Here is a 24,893-nt window from a genome sequence, read left to right as displayed (position 1 = left end):
GTTGTTTCAATGTTACTTAGACTCTAGGACTTTGACTCAAGCAGGGTTTTATTGGCGGAAATGAAGGGGAATGGTAATGACAAGAAAAATGGATGGATGTAAGGAAATGCATGATGTATGAATAAGAACTCTTGCTGTGAAAAATGGATATGGAAGTGTCACGCTTTATGGATGCACGCTTGGTGGAATTCAAAATCTTTTTCAGAAAGGGAGATGGAAGGTGGTGGTTGTCGAAATGGATTTGTCTTCAAAAATTTTCATGAATTTAGTCTTTGGAAGACTAATTGTCATCACAATGTAATCTCCTGAATGATCACTTTGTTATCCTATAACCTGTGAAAAAACTTGGCAGAAAGAAAACATAAGTTTGTTCAAGAAGAATTGCGCATTTCCTTCATGATTCTTATGCAAAAAATTCATACCAAATAAAACAGATTTAGGAAAAATCAAAGCGTTGAAAGTAACTCAATTCATGATATCAATTTCAATCCATTCCTAAACACAACCATGAAAAATAATACTCCCTGTTTATGTCAGATACTCATGAAATGTACTTCGCGAAAAGATGGTCATTTGAATTATCTGTTGTGTCCTGCATATTAATGCATCGTAAAGCATACAACAGAAAGATGTGATGCCAACTTAAAGTTATCGTCGTAAAAATCCTCCAATCGATTTTCGAAATGTGTTTCCAAGTATCTTTTTTATTGTCAAATCTGTGTGAATTTTGTGAATTTTTGTTTTTATTTTTTATATATGTTTTTATTTTTTTTTTGAATTATTATTTTTTTGTTAAACAACAAATTTTTAAAAAGAAAACATTCAAATAAATGAAAACTTAATTTTTTTTATTTTTTATTTTTTTTGTTGTGTTGATTTTTTTTATTTATTTTTTTTTTAAATAAAAAATTAAAAAACATAATTTTTTTAATTTATTATTTAAGTTGAAATGTTATTTTTTTTTAATTATAAAATCAACAAAATAGTATTTATTAAAACCTAATAATGAAAAACTATCATTAAAATAAAGTTAGTTTTTTTTTTTTTTTTTTTTAATTAAAAATAAAAATAAAATAAGAAAATCCTTTTTTTTAAATAAAAATTATTTTGTATTGTTTTTGATTTTTTTTTTATTATCAACACAAAATATTTTTTTATTTTATTTAAATTAAAAACAACACAAAAAAAAAAAATTGTATGTTGATTTTTGGGATTTTTTTAAACAACAATTAAAAAACAAATTTTTTTAATTTGTGATTTTGTTAAGTTGAAAATCAACAAATTTGTTCTTTTTTTTAATTAAAACCTAGTAAAGAAAACTTCTAAAAATATACTTCTTTCGGAAGTGTTTACCACCTTTGATGTCAAATACTCATTAAGAAGTTCCACCTTGGGCACATAGGAATCCCTCAGCTCGAAGTTATTTTCGCAGGGCACAGTCATCTGCATTCAATCTCCCTTCTTGGTATGGAATGACCATCATCCGTAGGACCATTTCTCTCTGCTACAGTGTTCTGATCATGTTCTTGGGCTCTCTTTCTATACACACTGACCAAATATGTAGCAAGCATCACAACTGCAAAAATAGATGCACCTCCACCGGATGATGTGCTCAGTTCCTCTGGATCTTGAATGAAAAGGCTCTCAAAAGACACCACTTCTGTGTTAGTTTCAAAATTCTGTATTTCACCGTTAGTTTCTGTTTCAGATGAGGAGAAAACAAAGTCATGTGAACCACTATTACCAAAATGAGACTCAGATTCATGAGATACATCTGCACTAATGTTCATAATTGATACCAATTCAGGAATACTGTCTCAGAACTATTAACATTTTTTCTGCATTTACTGGTAAGTTTTCTATATCATGTATACTGTCTAGAATGACAGATTCAAGAACTTGGGTATTCTCTGCATCAACTGAGACTTCCACCACAAAGTAGTAACGAGATTTACAACCTTCTTATCCTCTGTAGTCAAAGATACTCTAACAAGCATGGTATGAACCTTCATAATCAGAAAAGCAGTGGCACAACAAAACAATATATAGTCGCCCTGTAGCTAATACAAGCTGTTTGGAACATGTTAAATTGTTTAGACCAAGCCACGTACCTAACCATATTCCTTTGGCAGAACCACACGTACGATTCATACAAAAAGCCACCATTCCTGCTCAGCCAAAAGAAAAAAATATTCATATTCTGGACAATGCGAGACATCTACTGCATACCAGGTGCTGGCATTACCCTTTCAACTGGTCCAAACTTGCCATCACGCTTGTCCAATTCAACTTTGTGTTGTGTCTGCATGCATGCACAAACCGTGCAGTAAACACCATCTGACAAACAATTTAACAAATTTGAGGCAGCTTGAAGTTCATCACTGCCAACAATACATGCAATAATAGAGAAGATACAAGCCAGCTGTTGGAGAACAAACATGAAGCCAATGATGCAATTGTCACATTTAGTTGTCTGGATATTGAATTCATTTTGCAAAAGGAACCGAGTAGAAGCAACAGAATTTCCAAAGCAGCGGAAAACCTCTGTGCACAGACAAAACTCAGGACACCAACTTTCACCACAACTACCACTGCAGGGCATGTAACCAGCACAGCAAACATATCTTGACATGTCATTGTATAGTGCTCGCTTCCGTAGTAAATAAGAGGCGTATGGTCCACAAAATAATGAGAAGCAGCAGTAGGGTGTATCCGCTGTGATTGTGCTCAAGATCATGGTGGCGATCATGGTGGAGATCATGGTGGCGAAGATCGTGCACCTGCTCTTGATCATAATGGCAGTGATGTTCCCCGGGATTTTCCTAGATCTGTCACGAAAACTCTGTGAGTGTATGACAGCCGTCTGCGGATTGTGCTCACTCCCACTTTAGACGATTCGCGTATCGCAACAAACTACCGTTGGCATCGTCGGGGCGATGGACATTATCCTTTTTCTTTTTCTCATTTTGTTTAAGTCGTTCAATTCATTCATAACCTCTACGCGTGATTACTTCATTGTAGAGCTGTGCACTACATTTTGGGGATAAGCTCTCCGCCTCAACCTGAACGGAAGGGTATCTCCTAGGTCGGCGCCACGCAGTAAGCTAGTCAATGCGCTATGAAATACCCAACCTGGCTTATACCAAAGAGATTTTCCATCCGACTCATTATTAACAACAAATAGATTCTCCGCGTTCTTAGTTTCTCCGCCTGGCTTGGTCGATAAAGACATTGAAAACACCGTCCCTCGTAGGTGGCAGAGGCCTAGATGAAAAAGAAGCGATGGAAAAAGAGCCATAGAAGCAATGTCTCTCAACGCCCAACAAAGCAGAGGACCAATTCCCACCTGCCACACCTTGAAAATTGCCACTCAACCAGGATAGAAGCAGTGCTATTCAGGATGGTTTAGGCAACTGGTAACATAGGCCAAGAAAGCCTGTGCAACTAGCTTTGCGATGACACGGAAATGAAGGAAGAACACTCATAGCAGCAGAGACTCTCAAAGCCCAACAAAGCACCGAGAATCCCAATTTCTACCACAAAAATGATTGCTTTCAACCAGTATTGAAGCACTGAGAGATAACCAAGCTACAAAAATAACTCACCGACCCAACAGCTGCAGAAGCAATCAGACATCAAGGGATTACAGTGGTGGTGACTCGTATTCTTGAGAGAGTGGCAACTGATATAGAAGGATTGTAGAGGAATATCGATCAAGAGAGCTTGAAGATCCAGTCCTATCAATACCTTGGTGGAATGTGTTTATACTGGCAAATAAAGAAGAAGCAATAAGTCAACCAGGCCATGGATGGAATAGGAGTCCGCGGGTTGGAGATGGAAAAGAAACCAATGTTCCACCAAGTTTCGAGGATGGGGGAATGCGGGAAGAGGGAGACACACAGGGGGTGCATGGGAGCACCCCAAACTTTTGCTGCCTTCCGATCAAAAGAATGAAATATGAGTGTTGGAGACAAGAGCTGCCTTCCGATCAATAACGAATTCAAAACCCTTTGCACTAATGAGTTTGACTATGTCCTCCTTCCTCATTGTGATGCCTTTCGCTGTCAAGAAGAAAGACGCCGACGCTGCACTTGCGATGATAGGAGGATTCGATTCCCAACCAATTGAATTTTATTGCATACAATTTGCTAGAAACTAAGAAACTCGGGGCATTACAGGTTCCTTGACTGGATCGATGGCCAGGCCAAGGAAATCCAAACAAGGCGTGACACTGTGTCTCCTCGACATATTATTTCGCCTTCCAATGCAACCTAAAAATATACCAGTTCTGACTCGATAAAATGGTAAATTTTTATTTTTATTTTTTATTGATGTTTTTTTTATTTAAAAAAAAAAACAAAATGATTAGTGATTTTTTTTTTATTTTTTTTTTTTAAACCAAAGAAAATGGTTAAATTTTTTTAATATCTAACAAAAACAAATTTTTTAATATCTAACAAAAACAAAATGGTTAATTTTTTTTTTTTTTTTTTTTAATAATAATAATATATGTTATGATACATATAGTATTATTATTTTGTGGAATTATTATTATTATTTTTTAATCTAAAATTAAAAACTAAATTTTTATTTTTTAAAATCTAAAACTAAAAAAAAACTAAATGTTTTATTTTTTATTTTTTAAATCTAAAATTAAACAAAACTAAATTTCATCTAAAAATTTAAAGATGTTTTTTTTCACAAAATTCTTTATTGTCATGTTGCACATTAGTTCTTCAGCAAGAGTAGTTTTATTCGAACGAAATCAATAGATTTTCTGATCTTCTTGATCGCACGAAGCGCGGAAGAGAGCATACTAATCGATTGATTCGTTTTTATTCATGCAGGGGGGGGGGGGTTTGAAAAGACGAAATTTAAGACTAGCTAAACACTAAACTATCTGAAAACTCAAACTTAAACTTCTTTGTGAAGATCCTGCTGTCACCAGATCTCACAAGTTATTTTGTCTAAAGAAAACTATTAGTACTGAATTAAATTCTAATGCCTAATCCCTTAGCACCATCCCCGGCAACGGCGCCAAAATGTTGGGCAATTTATTGGACTTAAATTGCTGCATAAATTATCGACCAGGGAAACTCGTAAGCTTGCGATGATGCTAGCAAAATATATGCAGGAGTAGGCAACTAACTCTATGTCTAGCTAAATTATTTAGGATTCAATACAATATGCAAGGGAAGAGGCTCCTAACTAAGGAGGTCCTGGTTGTCCTTCCCTACAGTATCATAGAGAAATCATTCATAAAACCAGAAACTTGAAATAAAGACAAGAGAATGAACTTAATTGTTGTTCAGATTCAAGTAGAGAGAGAGACTAACTTAGTCTCTTGATTGTCCTCTCATGTACTAATCCAAACTAAACTAAGATTCATTCACAAGCATAAGAAATGAAATAACTTGAAACATGAAAGCAAAAGGATGAATTTCAATTACCATATAAATCAATGGAGAGAGAGCCTAACTTAGACTCTTGGTATCTCCTCATATGATACTTGAAACATAAAAACAAAAGAATGAATTTCAATCATCATGCAAATCAAATAGAGAGAGAGAGCCTAACTTAGACCCTTAGTTGTCCTCTCATATGCTGATTAGATTCTAATTTAAAACTCATTCATCAATCACAAACAAATCCTCAAACATCAAACTTCTAAGCAATTAAATAAAATAAGATTTAATATGAAATAAAATGTTTCTCTCATCCTTTTAGAGTGAGCTCAATTCTCTTAAGAACAAGACAAATTATTCCATATACTACATTAAGGAAAATTAAATCTAAAACTACATAATGGAAATATATGTAAAACTTATATCTATAACTACATAATAGAAATATATGCAAAATGAAGCTTTATTCTATTCCATCATCAGTTGGATACAATGCTCTAAGAGTCCTCTCCTTGGAATGGAGGAGGTACTCCTATTTATACAATAAGATGAGATAACAAACTCATAATGATGATCCACTAATCTCTCTTTTAGTTCCATACATTTCTCAACCATCTAGACACATAACCCTATCCTCCATGATCTCCTCCATGAGGTCCATGATTTTCTCCATGATCTTTCCATGAGGCTTATCTTATCAAATTCGATTTTGATCATTCAAGGCCGCATAAAGATGCCCTGGAAGCTTCCTTTGTGCTTACACATGTCAACAAACTCATTCTAATTGTTAGGTATAAGTATAAGCATTTTATTTTCTAAGGTTTAGCCATAAATTCACTTTAAAATGTTAAGAATTAATAAACTTTGGAAAAGCATAGTTATAACCCAATAATGAGGTAAATGGAATGATGTGGAGGTGGAATGGAGGTGACATGAATGTAAGATGTGAAGATATTGGTGAATAATGGAGTGAAAATAGGGACCATTTTGAGGCCCAACACTTTGGAAGACCAATTGTCATCACAATGTAATCCCCTTAATGATCACTTGATTGTGCTGTAACCTGAAAAAAAAAAACTTAGCAGAAAGAAAACATAAGTGTGTTCAAGAAGAAATGCGCATTTCCTTCATGATTCTTACGCAAAAATTTCATACCAAATAAAACAAATTTAAGGAAAATTAAAGTGTTGAAATTAACTCAATTCATGATATTAGTATCAATCCAAAAAAAAATAACCATGAAAAGTAATACTCCCTGTTTGTGTCAGATAACTCATGAAATGTGCTCGGCAAAAAGCTTGGCATTAGAAAAATCTGTTGTGTTTTGCATATTAGTATGTCACATAAAAGCATTCAACAGAAAGATGTTATGAGTTTAATGCCAACTTGAAGCTATCGAAACAAGATAATCATCATCTATAGAATCCTCCAAATGTTTAATAAATCGATTTTCGAAATTTGTTTCCAAGTATTCCATTATTTATTTTCAAACCTGCGTGAATTTTGTGGAAAGTGTTTTTTTTTTTTTGCACCTGTACCAACCAGTTTCTGTAATTCTCATGATTCTCTCAATTTGCATACCACCAAAGTTTTGTTTTATGCCAATATTCACCCTTTAAATCTTTCAAACAATAACTGTAAAAAAAACATAACAATTTTTTATTTAAAAAAAAATGATATCAATCATAACATAACAATAACAATCATAACCTAACATTATAAAACAATATATTAATACAATCATATATTATAACATAACAAATTACAATTAAAAATACATAACAAACATAACAACAATTATATACAACAAATTACATAACAAATAACAAATTACAACTATAACAATTAATACAATTATATCAACATATTAATATATTAATACAATTAATATATTAATATACAATCATAACAAACACTAACTATATTTAGAACTAAAACTATATAATTAAATACAAAAATAAATGCAAATCAAATCAAATCAAAAGAAAAGAAAAACAAATGCAAAAGAAAACACAAAACATGGAATTGAAGGCATATGGAATACATTGAGTTTTGCAACGAGAGCTTCTGCAAGTTGCGTCCCTGAGCAGGGATTCGGTGCAATCCCTAAAATCCCCCATCTCTCCAAGGTCTGGACAGGAACTTCACGTGAAACCTGATCTAATAGGTGCGCCCTGGGCAAGCATCAAGACAAGCATTCGCATTCAGCCAAAAATGGCCATCCCAAAAGAGTGGATGCGGTGGCAAAGGAACTTGGGGAGGATTATTCGACACTGATGGGGATTTACATGTTCACTTGAGCCATCAAACATACTGCTGCGTGGTTGTGAGCTGAAAATAACTTCTTGGGCTATTGGAGTTGTAGTTTATGTTTTTAGCTCCCATAACAACTGCCAATAGCTCCCATAACAGCCGTAGTTGATTTGGAAACAATCTGCTGATTTGGAAACAATCTGCCAGTTATTTCCTGCAATTATGGAAACCAACTGCAGTTATTTCCTTAAATTATGGAAACCAACTGCAGTTAAATTAATTTCTTGTTGGGAGCTCCTGGAGTGGTCCATTACTCCCTCTGCAGTTCTCTACCATGATCTGTGGAACACTTGACACATAGCCAATAGAAGCTTGATGGAAGCTTGGCTATAAATAATTTTGTTTGGTCCCCAGGCTCACTAACTCAATCCCCTTTAGTTTTACACCATCAAGCTAGAGTGAGCAGAGCTTGGAAGTGCCAAACAAGATTTGGGAATGATCTGCGAGCAATCACAAATTTTTCGAGGAAGCGTGGACGAAAAGAGTAAGCGCGTGAAGTTGTCAGTACTCCATCTAGTTTATCAATCGCTGCCATCTCAGCGGATTCGTGTTAGCGTATAATCTTTGTGTTTTTTCTCTATTCCATTGATTGTTCCACGCCTGGGTTGACATCGGTAAATTTAGACTGTAAGACAGTATTTTATTTGGATCGGAATGTTTGTAAAAAGAGGCCGCAACAGTATCCAGATGCTCAGACTTTATATTATGAAACGAATGTGAGGTGCCCATGTAGGGATAGCCTTCAATCTCTTCTTTCAGGTGGACGTATAGATGACACAGTGATTTCAAGGTGGTTTCACCAGAGGAAAGTTTGGTTTGCAGCAAAAGTAGCATCAATGGCCGGAGGTATGCTTTTATTTGGGCATTAAAGTTTTCGATTCTTTTTAAGTGTTTTTTTCCGCATTATAGAATCATTGTTAAGCTATCATTTGGTATCAGAGCCAATTTTTATCTCTACCTTGATGTTTATAGACACGCTTTATTTGGCTAAATATCATATTTTGAGAATTGTTTGAATTAAGGCATTTATTTGGAAATATGTCTTAATTTTGCTCAATTTTTATGCTTATAATATTTATTTGGTTTAATTATATGAAATTTGGATAGTTGTTGTGAAAAATTATTAACTATGCTCATATTTAATTTGCATGAATTGATTATTTATGCTCTAAATTAAAACATGTTATTTTGGATGAGTATACTCGTTGAATGTTATGCATAAATATTATAGTTTTATCTATGCAATTTATAATTATTCTCATATCAAGTTAATTTTTATGCATAAAAGAAATAATGTCTAAGTGATCCATATAATTTTTAATTAGTTATAGAATAGCCACAACATCTCTCATTAAATAAAAGTATATATTATGATTAATTAGGATAACATAAAGAATATTTAGACATTAATTGTAATTAATTATACTTAATATAATAAATTTTATCTCACTAGAATTTTTATTATATTTATATAATTAATTAGGATAAAATATTCATAACTTACCCACAGGAATTATGAATTAATAGTTTTATCATAAAGTTCAAATCTAAGATAGAACTTATATCGAATTATAATCATAATATACCCTTTAGAATTATGAATTAAGTGAATAATTTGATAAATTCTATCATAAAGAATAATTGAATCTACTTGAATTGAAAATTTAGCCCAAAGGCAAGTCTTATGTCATTAGATTCAATTGTAAGCATGATTTACATTGGTAAAGCATGAAATTTTATTTAGGCCTCAAATTTAACATAAGCATGTGATCTTTAATTTTATGCAGTTGTACAACCTGCAAATTTCTCTGAAATTCGTTGTGATATCCCTGAAATTAAGGGAGATAACTATAAGATCTGGAAGGAGAGAGTTCTCCTTCATTTTGGGTGGATGGACATAGAATATGCTATTAGGAAAGATGAACCACCGGCACCCACTAATACCAACACTGCAGCGGACATCACACTTTATGAACGATGGGAGCGATCTAATCGCCTAGGCATGATGTTTATTAAGACTAAAATTTCTGCTGGTATTCGTGGTTTCATTGATCAACATGAAAAGGTCCGAGACTTGCTAAAAGCCTTTGATGATCAATTCATCACTTCAGACAAGGCACTAGCAAGCACCCTAATCATGAAGTTATCATCCCTAAGGCTCACCAGTGTGAAAGGTGTGCGCGAGCACATCATGCAAATGAGGGACACTGTGGCTCAATTGAAGAAACTCGAGGTTGAAATATCAGAGTCCTTCCTGGTGCACTACATTCTAAACACCCTTACACACCAATACGGATCCTTCAAAATCTCATACAACATATGTAAGGATAAATGTTCAATTAATGAACTGATGACCATGTGTGTTCAAGAGGAAGAGAGACTGGTGATGGAACAGGGAGAAAGTGCAACACTGGCAATGTGAGGAAAAGGAAAATCTCAAGCCAATTGGAAAGGGAAAGGTAAACTACCTCCCCAAGCCGATATCAAGAAGGATTCCAAGTGTTTGTTCTATAAAAAGAATGGACACATGAAGAAGGAATGCGCCAAATTTCAGAAATGGCTTGCAGACAAAGGTAATCCAATCTCATTTGTTTGTTATGAATCTGATATGGTTAATGTCAATATTAGCACCTGGTGGATTGATTTTGAATCAACAATTCACATTTCAAATTCCTTGCAGGGTTTGCAAAACCTAAGGAAGCTAATGGGAAGTGAGCAAAGCATCTTATCAAGAAACAAGATGGGCTCGCATGTGGAAGCTATAGGAACATGCTATTTAACTTTAAGTAGTGGCTTTGTTTTAGAATTAAAAAAGACCTTTTATGTTCCAAGTTTTTCTAGAAACTTGATTTCAGTTTCAAAGCTTGTACCTTTTGGATATTCCTTTAACTTTTCATAAACATCCTTCAGTGTATTTTATAAGTTTGATTATGTTGGGAATGGTATTTTGTCTAATGGTCTTTACTACATTAATTTACAAAACAATGTCACTTATGATTCAATGCATGTTCACACTAGCACTAAAATATGTGTTATTAATGAAGATTCCTCCAAATTATGGCACTGGAGACTAGGTCATATCTCCATAGAAAGAATTAAAATATTGGTAAATGAAGGGGTAGTTAATACTATAGATTTTACTGATTTTGAGACTTGTGTGGATTGCATAAAGGGAAAGCAGACCAACAATTCAAAGAAAGGTGCCAATAGGAGTTCAAACATATTAGAGATCATACATACTGATATATGTAGTCCAGACATGGACTCAGATGGTCAGAGATACTTCATCTCTTTTATAGACGATTACTCATGATATATGTATCTCTACATGATTCATAAAAAGAACGAAGCATTAGATGCCTTTAAGATCTGTAAGGCTAAAGTAGAGAAACAATGCGGCAAGCAAATTAAGATCGTGAGATCAGATAGAGGTGGAGAATATTATGGTAGATACACAGAAGATGGACAAGCACCTGGGCCATTTGCAAAATTTCTTCAAGAGCATGGGATTGTTGCCCAATACACCATGCTCGGTTCACCCGACCAGAATGGTGTAGTAGAAAGAAGAAACCGAACATTATTGGACATGGTGTGGACTATGCTTAACAGCTCCAATCTTCCGAAATCCTTGTGGACTGAAGCACTTAAGATGGCAGCGTATATATTAAATCGAGTTCCAACCAAGGCTGTTCCTAAAACTCCATTTGAATTATGGAAAGGTTAGAAACCGAGTTTGCGTCATATGCGCATTTGGGGATGCCCATCTGAAGTAAGAATATATAATCCACAAGAGAAGAAGCTAGACCCAAGGAATATTAGTGGGTATTTCATTGGATATGTTGAAAGGTCTAAAGGTTACATATTTTATTGTCCATCTCACAGCACTTGGATTGTGGAATCAAGAAATGAAAAGTTTCTTGAAAATGACTTGATCAGTGGGAGCGATCAAACCAGGAACATAGCTTCTGAGAAGGATCATTCAGAATATCAACCTTCCACCTCAAGTGATAGATTGGTTATTGTTCACAGCACCCCTCAAGTACAAACTGGTGTTGAACAACCAATTTTTGAAGTTCCACAAGTTACTGACAACATTCCAGTAGATCAGGTAGTTCAAGAGTTACCAAAAACTTTTGAACAATGAGTTGAACCAAATACTTCTCAGGAAGATGATGGTACAACATTAAGAAGATCTACTAGACCAAAGAGATCAACAATTTATGATGATTATGTTGTGTATCTGCAAGAATCTGACTACAACATTGGCGCCGAAAATGATCCTAAGTCTTTTTCACAAGCCATGAGTTGCAAAGAATTAGAATTATGGTATGATGCCATGAAGGAAGAGATGAATTCTATAAAGAGTAATGAAGTCTAGGATCTTGTTGAGTTGCCTAATGGTGCAAAAGCCATTGGATGTAAATGGGTCTTTAAGACAAATAAAGACTCATTGGGCAACATTGAGAGATACAAGGCAAGACTTGTTGCTAATGGATTCACTTAGAAAGAAGGAATTGATTACACAGAGGCTTTCTCTCGTGTATCTAAGAAAGATTCCTTGCACGTTATTATGGCATTAGTAGCCCATTTTGACTTGGAGTTGCAATAAATGGATGTAAAAACAACATTTCCCAATGGAGATCTAGAGGAGGAGGTTTACATGAAACAACCTGAAGAATTCCCCTCTAGTGATGGTGAGCAATTGGTTTGCAAGCTCAAGAAATCATTATACAGTTTAAAACAAGCATCCTGCCAATGGTATTTGAAATTCCATAATGTAATTTCTTCTTTCAGTTTTGTAGAAAATATTATGGATCAATGTATATACCTGAAAGTTAGTGGGAGTAAAATTTGTTTTCTTGTTTTATATGTGGATGACATTGTTCTAGCAACCAATGATAAGGGTTTGATGCATGAGGTGAAACAATTCCTCTCTAAAAATTTTGATATGAAAGATATGGGTGAGGCATCTTATGTCATTGTCATTAAGATCCATAGAGACAGATTTCGAGGCATCTTGGGTCTGCCATAGGAAACCTATATTAATAAAATTTTAGAGAGATTTCGGATGAAGGATTGTTCAACAAGTGTAGCTCCCATTGTGAAGGGTGATAGGTTCAATTTGAACCAATGCCCGAAGAACAACTTTGAAAGGGAACAAATGAATAACATTCCATATGCTTCTATTGTCAGAAGCCTAATGTATGCTCAGGTCTGCACAAGACCTGACATTGCATTTGTTGTGGGAATGTTGGGACGATATTAGAGTGATCTAGGTTTAGACCACTCGAGAGCTGCAAAGAAAGTAATGAGGTACCTTCAAGGAACCAAAAACTACATGCTTATGTATAGACGAACGATCAATTTGGAAGTAATTGGGTACTCAGATTCTGACTTTTCTGGATGTGTTGATTCATGCAAATCAACATCAGGATACTTTTTTATGATGGCCGATGGAGTTGTATCATGGAGGAGTGCCAAGCAGACCTTGATTGCTACTTCCACTATGGAAGCCGAGTTCGTCTCCTGTTTTGAGGCTACTTTACATGATGTATGGCTTAAGAGTTCCATTTTTGGGCTTAGAATTATGGATTTTATCTCTAAGCCATTGAGAATGTATTGCGATAATTCAGCTGTTGTTTTTATGGCTAAAAACAACAAAAGTGGGAGTTGAAATAAACACATCGACATTAAGTATTTAGCTATAAGGGAACGTGTTAAAGAAAATAAAGTGGTCATTGAGCACGTCAACACTGAGTTGATGATCGCTAATCCTTTGACTAAGGGCATGCCATCATTTAAATTCAAGGATCATGTAATGAATATGGGACTTGGTTCCATTATGTAGTTTATTTTAAGTGGATGTATAGATGATGTAGTGATTTCAAGGTGGTTTCGCTGGAGGAAAGTCTGGTTTGTAGCAAAAGTAGCATCAATAGCCAGAGGTATGATTTTATTGGGGCATTAAATTTTTCGATTATTTTTAAGTGTTTTTCCGCATTATAAAATCGTTGTTGAACTATCATATGTTGGTCAAGAGATCAAAGCCATGTTGAATAGCTCAGGCACCATCAAAATGAAGCATATTGGAATCCCATATGAACAGGGAGACACTGTTTCTATCCTCGTTTCTCATTATCATGTGTGCAGTTGTGGGAGTAGGCATGGATTTCTGGTTGCATCACCATAAGGATGAGATTTTGTTATGCATTACCAGAAGACACAGTAGTTTTGACACATCGTTTTGAATCATGTTTTGTGATCAAACCAAAACAAATCAAGAAAAACGAAGGCATGGGGTTTTTCAGAACGAAATGAATTTTCATAACCTAGAAATTTTTTCCTTGGATTCCTAACGGTTTAAGAGGAAATTTCGGTTCTTTTGGACCCTATTTTGGTATCTTCGTGAAAAAAAAACAATTTTTTTTTTAAATTAAATCCACGGACCATTACGGATTTTGTTGGCATTGAAGGTTGTGGCTTGCTGAATGAGGATGAAGAGACTGCTCAGATAAAAGGGTGTGGGCACAATTACTATGTATCATGCATCCTTCAATGGGATTCTTATGTGGACAATCCTTGGTGTCCTCAATGCAAGCACTGTTTCTCCTCGTTGTATGTGTATAAAGCACTAGATGGGAGCATGCAGGATTACATGATTGAAGAAAACATATGCTTGCTGTTGTGAACATCATGGTTTGAGCTTTTTCCACCCTAGGAGGCATATGATGAACAAGATGATTACCCATACGAAGATGAGATTGACGAGGAATATTCTTGGAGCACAGTGAGAGATCTGGTGACAGTCACTGAAAATGAAGAACATATTCTACAAGAGAAGATTTTTTTATTATGACTCAAACTATGGGTAGCAGATCTACAATTAAATTTCTAGCATGATTTTTTTATTATTTTTTAAAATAATTCAATAGATTTTCTGATCTTCCTGATCGCTCGTAGAGCAGAAGAGAGCATAGTAATTTCTCGAATTAATTTTATTTTTGTAGGTTATCATGGATAGATAATAAACACAATTAAGATCTGCGATCAATCCTCACATTATCTACACTCTTTCTGCAATGTTGCAGGGGCGTTTAGACTCTTGGAAGACAAAGCTTTCCGATAATCAAGCTCCTGGCTTACCCGTGATACAGAAACAAGATATAGAAATTCAATGATAAAGCAGCTCTTACTATGCCACTGAATTTATTCATTTACTCATGATGATTTATTATTATTTTTTATTTTTGAAAATAAGACTTCTAATGACTTCTAATGAGATCTCATTTTTATTTTTCTAATCTATTCTACCTATATTGCTTGAAAGATTTATTTATTTCCTAGGTAAAAGAATGCTTCCAGTGAAGCCACCTACAGACTAAGAATTTGAAAATGCTCACATCAAGATTTAAAATTTTAACCTTATGATTTGCAAGTATGTGAGTAACTTGTCTTAGAGTTGGCTCAAGGTTATTGTCCTTTCTCTCCAAGAAGTACCTGTTCAACATTGTCAAATTCTTCATTCGTAGATGGATTAGTGAGAAATGGGGGGTTTAAAATAAAAACTGAATTTAAATTAACTATGTGCAAAAATAAAAATGCTCCAAACTTTGAACTCCTTTATGAACCTGCTGTCACCAAGTTCCACAAATTAGCCCATAAAAACAAATGCATAAAATAATTACTAAATCCTTCTAGTTGCACTTCCCCAGTAACGGCGACAAAATGTTTGGTCTAAAATGCGGATGCAAATTAGAGTTCAATTAATGTCAACCCGGGAAGGTAAACTTAGAAATACCACCTATAGGGCTAGAAAGATTTCTAATTTGTCTGAGATCTATTGGTTCTCTTACAAGAACACATTTGAAAAGATCTCTTCTAATAACTATACAAACTAGAGAGATTCCTGATTTGTTGGAGATCTTAAGGTTCCCTTACAAGAACACATGAATTTTAAGATTTCATCCAACAAATAAACAAACTAGAGAGATTCCTAATTTTTCGGAGGTCTTAAGGTTCTCTTACAAGAACACATGAAATTTTAATATCTCTTCCAAGAACACATGAAATTTTAAGATCTCTTCCAACAATTAGAATATCTAATAACAACTTAAAAGCTGAAATGAAATAAAAACATAAATTAAATTATACCTAAAATAAGCACGCAAGTGAGACCATGGGGGCCCTCCATAAATCCACAAGCACACCACTTCAAAGGAGACTCAAATGTAGAAGTAACAAAATCAAAGTATGATTCTTTATTTCAAAATCTCCATCATGATGTACAAACCAACTCTAAGATTACAAATGGAACTCTAAATTACAAATGGAGGAGATTGTACTCCTATTTATACAATGGGATGAGATAAAAAAACTCATAATGATGATCCACTAACCTCTCTTTAGTTCCATACATCTCTCAACCATCTAGACACATAACCCCCTTTTGTCCTTGATCTTCTCCATGAGATCATGATCTTCTCCATGAGGCTTATCTTATCAAATTCGAATTTGATCATTCAAGGCCACATAAAGGTGTCTTGGAAGCTTCCTTTGTACCTACACATGTCACAAAAACAATCCACTTTCCATATATGAAGTAAAATATATTATTTTATAATATTTAATCAAAAATTTCTCTTAGAAAATGCTTGAAAATAAATAATATTTGAAAGATATAAATGAGACCCATTAATGATGAACAATAGGGAAAATGAAGTGACATGGTAGTGAATAATTAGTGATATAATGGAAGCATAGGTGAAAAATGTATGGTAATGAGTGATATTTGTATGACATTTTTAAGCCCAACAAGGGTGATGGCAGAATCGGCTGCACGAAGTAACAACACTTAATTGCAACAAGATAGTTAGATCATTGTGTTGCGTGACAACAGAGGCAAGGGAGCTACCGACATATGATGGATTGTCAGCAGTGGATGAATTTTTGAGAAAATTTTAAAGCACAATACCAGAACAACAGCGGTTCGATGCGATGAAGTGGGCATTGTGCGCAACACCTGAACGATGGTGGGGTACGCATCAAGGAACTTTTGAGGATTGGTGCGGATGCAGAAGGATGATGCACCTACGATTTGGGAAACTGCAAATACGACTAGTAGACAAATATGATGGATGAGATGACCCATTCACGCACCTCGCAAAATGGACCAAGGTTTATGGGGAAGAGCCATAGCCTGAATGGGTACATTTATTCTACCATACCCTGTATGTCATACCCATGAACTGGTATACTGAAATAGAGCTCCGACATGGTATGGGTGAATGGGATGTCTTGCACAAGAGATTTTTGTTAACATTCACATTTGAAGACCGTTGGTCAGATACTATTGACGATGCATTGCAAGCAGTAAAAGCCGCCATCTTCAAAATACCACAGGAGCCAATGGAAGTACTTCAGCCAGTATGGGCGACACAGTTAAGTAGTGCCCTAGAGTGTTATAACATGCAGGTGGAAGAGGATGATGAGGACCCACGAAATATTAATATCCTAGAAACAGGGGGATTTCATGATGTTCTAGGACCATCAATTGAGGATCCCGACATCACTACGCCACTAAAAACAAAGCAGGTAAACATTGGCACAGAAGCAGAGCCAAAGTACACGATGCTTGGGGACTATTGGGGTGATGCTACCGTAGATAAGGTTGTTGAGTGTTGGCATTATGAGACAAGTGTTGTCCTTGATGGCAAATCACACAGATGACAGATCATAGTACAGTAGGTCAATAGCAAGGAATTGATGATCAAACTACAAGAATGAAGAGAAAATATATATACGCAGGTTCATCATGACCGAGCCACGTATACACGCAGGTTAGTCGTTGAAAAGGCGCATATGCGTATACACACACTTTCATGCAAGGGAAGGCGCGTACATTGAGTTTTTGATCCGTGGTATTTAGTCCTTGGTATTTGAACTTATGGTTTTGGACCATGGTATCTCGTCAGAAGTATTGATCCCAGGTATTAGGTCCATGGGATTGACTGGTTATGGTTTTGGACCATGGTATTGAGAAAAGCCTAAGACTATAAAAAGGAGGAGAAGATCATTAGGCAAGTGGATTGAGAAAGTCTTGAATATCTGATGAAAGATGAGATCTAGTATACTGGTCATGGGTTTGTGATGCTTAGCTTGATTTGAACCAAGGATGCACTCATGTGGATGATGATGAATGATGGATCGGGATCTTAAGGCTTGGAATGTTTATCATTATATGATTTGACTATGGATAGACTATATTTGAATTATTAATGCATGTTTTATTGTATGAATGTTATTATCTGGGTATGTCTAATGTATGTGAAAGCGCGTATGTATGCGGGTTTGGTTCTCATAGTAGTGTATACACTATGATATATTTGAAGTTTCAGTTGGATCTGATTATTGTAGCAGAGTTCTGTTGGTTGTTCTGTGTTCTGGTGACTATGTTGTTGACAGGGTTTCAGAATTTCAATGACTCAGAGATTGATGATGCTAGTTTTGATTGACTTTGTGCTTCAATGATATTGATGGGTCCAGTATGAAAATTGGATGAAACGTGGCCTTCAGATTATAGAATTGTGCTTCAAGAGTATCCAGTCTAAAAATGTATGAAATGTGGTCCCTGGAGGATGAAAGGAGATTGTAGGCCGGTGCCTACGTAAAAGTACATCAGCTAGTACAAGAGCAAAGGGGGTGGTAGCTCCCTTCTAGTAGCAGCTGGAGAATGAGGAAAGATTGGAGCATTCAGTAGACAGGCACCTACGTACTAGTAAATGGATTGGATAGTACAAGAGCTAAGGGGGTTGTAGCTCCCATCCAGGAGAGTCTGGAAAACGAGAGAGGGTTCTAGCCCTCTGCAGGTTTTAGCCTGCGTACTGGTATAAGACTGCACCAGTACAAAAGGATTGTAAAATGAAGTTTCTTATTAAAGGAAGATAGAGACGACTTGCAGCAGGTGGTTTTCACCCACATTGGGTTTCCACCTTATATCATGGTGTTCATGTGTGCTTCTTGTGTGTGATGATCTATTCTGTTTTACTGCACCTGCTTTCTGTTCATATGGTTAATGACGTTCTGATGCACTAACTAAAGATCAATATTTAATGGATTAAATGAATCATAAGTATTCTGCATATACGCTAGTTGCATTAGATACAGTTGCATATACACGCAGGTTCCATTAACTGAAGTAGCGTATATGTATCTAAGTATGGAAATGAAAAAGTTTTATTGATTTGACAATACTTATTCACCCCCCCCTCTCAGTATTATTTCGAACAATTGGGATCAGAGCAGGTCCTTTGGTAGAAGCTTGATCGCTTGAAGGAGATCCGTGGAACAATGGGAAAGAAGCTTAAGAAGAAAAGCACCTAAGAAGAAGAAGACATCTCAGAATAACTATGACAGTGGGAGCATCGATTGAGGATTATGTGGAAGAAGCACTTTAGGTTCAAAATCACTTCAAAATGAAGATGAACAAGATCTATCAGGTACAAATTTGTTATCCTCTAGTATCCATCCATGTGAAGATGATGAAAGTGATAGCGAAGCAACTGAATTTGCTCTTATGGGTGAGCAAGAAATATATCAAATAGAGGCAGTATTTAGAAGGCTTACAGACAAAATTAGAGAACAACAATATCTATTAAACAAAAGGGAATGTGCCTTCAAAGAAGAAGTTACCAAACTAAAAGCTCAACCAGAGGAAGGAAACAAGGTAAGGAAGTTACTCAAGGACAAGGAAAATCAACGTCAAAAGTTGCAGGATGAAGTGACATCATTAAGAAATGAAGTCAATGAAAGGATCACAACCATCAAGAAACTCAAAGATAGATCCAGTTACTATGAAAGTCTTGAAGTCACGATCCGCCTGCTAAAAGAAGATCTTGAAGAATCAAAGAAGCAGACTAAAGATCTACTCCAAGCTCATGAAAATGAAGTTCTTGGACTAAGACATTAGTTGGAAGAAGGAAGAAAAGCTGAAGAAAACATGAAGAAGCAATATCATGAAGAGGAAGAGCATCTCCAAGTTGAGGTAAATATTCTAAAAGAAAAATTAGAAGAAAAGGATAAGCTCTTACAATTTCAAGATAGTACTAACATCTTGGATGATATTCTTAGTAGTCAAAGGTCTCCTGCTATCAAAACTGGTCTTGGTTTTCATGAATTTGTTGAAGGAGAATCTAGTTCACAAAGTAAGACAAGGAACTCTAATGAAAAATCTGAAATGCTCAACAAGGAGATGAAAGGTCAACCCCATCAATAGCCAAGGAAAGACATTCTTCAAAGAAAATCTTTTACTCCTTCAATGAATAATGTTGAATGTTATGTATGTCATAATCTTCGACATGTTGCAGCCAGATGCAGAAGAAGAATGGTGCAAGATCATGACACAGAAATATCATCACGTTGCAGGTACTTTAAGGGATATTGTTTTTCTTGCAATATGTTTGGTCACAAAGCTGTTGATTGCTACAGAAGGAATATGAAACATATGAGATGTCATGCCTGTAACAATCTTGGACATATAGCAAAGGAATGCAGGAACAAAGTACGGGCACCATACCAAAAGGAGAAAACATCATCACGCTTGAAGATATGGAAAAAGAAGGAAGTTCAGTCAGAAAGATGTGGCACCGCACAATATACTCAGACATAGCACAACACAGACATAACAGACTCAGGGGGAGCTGAAAGTGTAAAACTTCATTGTCCTAAATCTCATACGCAAGTTTCATGAAGGGAAGTCACGTATATATGCGAGTTAGACACTGCAAAGTCGCGTATATGTCAGTCTGAGGAAAAGCAGTGGGGACAGGCTCAGAAAAAGGGTCTGATATGATTCAGTCCATTATTTTCTCTGTTTGTTAATAGTTATAGTCTGTTGATGATGTGTGGAAATGTCTTGATACTTGATCCTAGCTTGATGATGATGATGTCTTGATGCTTATTGTTGATATATGCATGATCAGATTTAACAGTAAACAGATGGCACAGGTTGAGGGGGAGCATATGCCTCTAATAATGCATTGTTGGCATTATGGTTAATAGTCCTTGGTGATGATGGTTATATGGCTAAATGATATCTCTTGCTATGATGTGGCTATTAGTTGTCCATCTTGTTAGAGTCGGTCTAGTAGCCCTCCATCAACGATCAAAACTCTTTGCATTTGCATAAGTAGGTGTCTCATCAGTGTCATCTCATTGCATTCCATTAGGCATGCCATAACCCTGATGGAGGAGCTGGTGTCTTTATTCCCCTCTTGGCACTGCTGGATCAAGTTGTTTCAGTCAATAAACTCTTTTAAGGTTACTTGTCTTGTCTTAAAGTCAAAAGTCCTAGGTCTAGGGTTTGGGTCCAATTTGTCTTTAAAGTCAGGTCTTTAAAAGTCAATAAGTGCCCAGCAGGCCAGAGGGATGACTATCAAAGTGTTTCTTCAAAAGATTTCATCTTGTACAGCTAATTTTTACCTTGGATTTAAAAACCCTATTTTTAAAGCCCAAGGTCATTTTCTTAAAATTTTGTTAAAAATTGTAAAAATTCAAATTTCTTTGAAAGTCAGCATGCAGCCCTGGTCCCCTTTGCCAAGATTCCTCAGAAGCTATCCCTGCAAAAATTTTCAAGAAAAACATCAATTCAACCAATTTCAGGACAAAAGGAAACCATAAAGTCAGCAGCATTCAAAGTTTGAAAAAGTGTCATGATAAACATTAGAAAGAGGGTTTGAAATGAAATTAATTTAAAACAAGACTATAAAGCCCCTTTCTCCCTCCATTTAGTCTTCATTGTGCCTCAAAGCAATAGAGAGAATCGTTTTGAAGAAAATTTGGGCGAGTTTGTCTAGTTTGCCTGCGTGCGACCCATTGAGACTGGCGCGCGACCCGTTGGGCAAGCGCGACCCGTCAGGCTGCCCATTCCAGTTCAGAAATTACACAGCCGCGACCCGTTGGGCAGTGCGCGCGACCTGTTGGGAATTCCTATGCCAAATTTCGCCAGTAAGCTGCTAAATAACCCCAGATTGCTTCAAGGTTGCAGGTAGGCCTCTCATCATTAAAACACATTGTTTTCCAAAGCTTGAAAAGCATGAGAATGTACTTTAAAATCATCATTTTGAAATAATGAATCCAATGCATATTTGTTCAAGAAGGTCAAAGTGTTGGTTGAGCTAGGGTTTGTCTTGTTGTTTTCAAGGTTATCCTTTTCACCCCCACTTTTTCCCTACATCCTATTTCCACCTCCCTCATCATTTTTACTCAATCCCTCTACCAAAAATACCAAAATCCCTAAAACCCTACCCCTATTCCTAAAAAATCAAGAATCTAATCCTAAACCTTGCTTCTCATAAAAACTTTGCAAATGATAATTGTGTGATGGGATATATCATGATTCCTTCCCTTAAACTCCCTATTTCATATATTTTTCCCAATTTCCCTTAAAAGTCTCCCTTCCCTAACATTTCCCTTGTGCTTTTTGTCCCCTTGAAACAACATTTCAATAATTAAACAACAGATTTTTGAGCAGAAGCAACAGTACATTCCAGCCACTTTGTTCTCAGAACCATGTCAGAAACCGAGACCGAATATGAGCAAAGTGATGACCGTGAGTCAACTCCGGAGGTTGAGGTACAAAGGAGGCCTCACAGGGGTGGTAAGAGTGGTCACCATAAGAGAGAGGAGCCCACCTCTTTGACCGATTTGCAGGCTTGTCCAATTGCAGTCACATGTTTCCGCTATCTGTCATGTTATGAATTTTGTGAGAGGATCTCTCAAATCCAGCATCACAGGGAATTGGCTCACTTGTTTGTTTTACATTTGCATGATGGGCATGTGAACCTTGCAGGGGTGGATTTCACATTGACACCTGAGATGATTGCCCAAGCAACGGGGATACCTAATGTTGGAGAAGTGTGGAACAAGCGCAAACTGTTGGATAGATTTCAGTATGAGTCCTACATTAAACCTGCCTTTATGAGACACATGACTGGTGTAGTTCCTTTCAAATTTTTGAGGGATGAGTATGTTCCCTTGATGAGGCTTATCATGCGCTATTTCACCTGTGAGGGCAGATTTTCACGTGTGTATTCATACCATATTCGTTTGTTGATGCATTTCACACGGGTACGGATGATGAACATCCCTGTTTTCCTGTGCCAGAATATTGAGAGGATGGTGCCCTTGGTGCAGAGAAGGAGTCCAGCACAGCAGCACATGAGCATCTATCATTATGGTTTGATCCAACTTGTGGTCATATAACAGTTGGCTCAGCAGGGTATCCCATGGGAGGATTTTATCTCTCGGGATTTTTTCACAGCATCAGCACCATCACCCCCTGATATCATTCATGAGGAGGGAGGGCCTTCACAGCAGCATGATATTCCTGAGACCTGACATGTCAGATCTCCTCCATTGGTCACATACCAGAGAGACCATAGGGCCTTATTTGCAGCAGCTCGATGAGTATTTTCTCCACATCAGGTGGAAGGGGTCTCGCCTTCTTCATCAGCTCAGCGAGTGTTATCTCCACACCAGGTGGAAGGGGCCTCGCCTTCTTCAGCAGCACAGGTACCAGAGAGAGGCAAAAAACCCAAGATTGATGAGGGGCCATCAGGTGTTCCAGGCATAGAGGTTGTTGATCTTGACATTAGTTCTCCTAGCCTAGAGTCAAAGGAGATCATTCAGCACCTAAGAGCTGAAAATGATTCATTGCAGCAAATATTGGACATGGAAAATTGGACAATCACCTACTTGGAGCAGCGCAACAAGCAACTTGAGGAGGAGCATACTCTAGATGAGTTGCGGAGGATCCATGAGGACCGCAACTTGGCACGCAAGAGACCCGATGACTTGGTACCCGTTGAGCATGAGGCTATGCTTCTACGGGTCAACGCTCATTTGGAGAGGCTGCTGGCCAAGGCCAACCAAGATAAGGACTTGCTCAGGAACATGAAAAATCACTATTGGGCACGAATGCACGTATGGAAGGCAAAAATGAAGGTGCTCCAAAGACGGCTGGCCAAAGCACAAAAACGAAGGAAAAGGTCCGATCCCCTCCATATCTTGGTTGAGGCTTCCTTGAAGGAGCATGATGCTAAATAACTCAACTCCAGCACAAATTTCAAAAAAAATTGAGCATTTTGGGTCATTTGTGATTTTTTGGGCAAAAAACAGGTTTTCTCCACCAATGGGTCGCGCGCCGCGCGCGACCCTTTCGTTAGGCAACTCCATTTTGGGAAAACTCAGAATTTCTAGATTTTTCATGGAAAGTTACACTTGCTCAGCCATTTCCAAGAAATTTCACCAAGTTTTGGGCCTCCAGAAAGTCAAAAAACAAGCAAAAAATGACTTTTTGCCACATTTTTGACACACAGGAAGCAGTCTTGGGAGATTGCAATTTTGGAGGGGCAAATGACCACCAAATTCCGAAATTCTACTTGGGTTGGAAAGTAGACATCCAGACCTTTCCAACAAGCCCACTTTTTCCTCATTTGGACACCGGGAAGTACCTCAAAATCAGCTGCAAAGTAGCGCGACCCGTTCAGGAAGAGGGCGCGACCCATTGGGCAGTTTTCACAGGAATTCATCTACAGCTCAGGAATTCGCCCAATTTTGACCAGTTTTCACTTGTGATGGGATTTTTCACCCTCTTTGATGTAATATATGTATTTTCATGTTGACATGACACTTATTTACCTATTCTAGAAGATTCATTCATGAAATAGCAAACATTTAATGAATGAATTGGTTTCCTAGCTTATAGAGGCAAGTTGTTTTGACTGCCTAGATTTTAGTGCTCAGTTTAGAATTGGTTGAAACAGCTCCTAGAAGGATGAGCTCGACCCCTAGAGGCAAGGAAAGGTGTTAGCTTGCCTATATTATGTATTTTCTTAGTCATTTTCAGAGGTTGGAGAGGTTGGACTCTTGAGGGAGAAGCTACTATTGTATTATTCATTGTATCTCTGCAGTTTTGGCAAAGGAAGAAAGACCAGGGTTTTGCAGTCTTTTTGGGATTCCTGTGGTTACATGTATTGATGGTGTGTATCTCTTTGTACTTGTAAATTTGTTATGTGATTCATATTCTTACTTTTCCTTCTGCAAATTAGGCAAATGAAGTGTTAAAGTAGAATTCATGATTGCCATGCTCTGCTTTTAAGTTTGCTTAATATTTATGTT

The 24,893-nt window shown here is 36.6% G+C and overlaps 1 pseudogene; it reads right to left on the bottom strand.

The window, feature by feature from the left end:
• Positions 1–1,439: 1,439 nt before the first annotated feature.
• On the bottom strand, positions 1,440–2,761 carry LOC149198621 (uncharacterized; annotated as a pseudogene).
• Between the last annotated feature and the right edge of the window lie 22,132 nt (positions 2,762–24,893).

Source organism: Pinus tabuliformis, chromosome 2_1, assembly GCF_031772625.1.
Source record: "Pinus tabuliformis cultivar Carrire ecotype Pingquan chromosome 2_1, CPIR1, whole genome shotgun sequence".
Taxonomy (NCBI): Eukaryota; Viridiplantae; Streptophyta; class Pinopsida; order Pinales; family Pinaceae; genus Pinus; species Pinus tabuliformis.
Note: the sequence above shows the minus strand (reverse complement) of the source record. Positions and strands in the feature narration are given on the sequence as shown.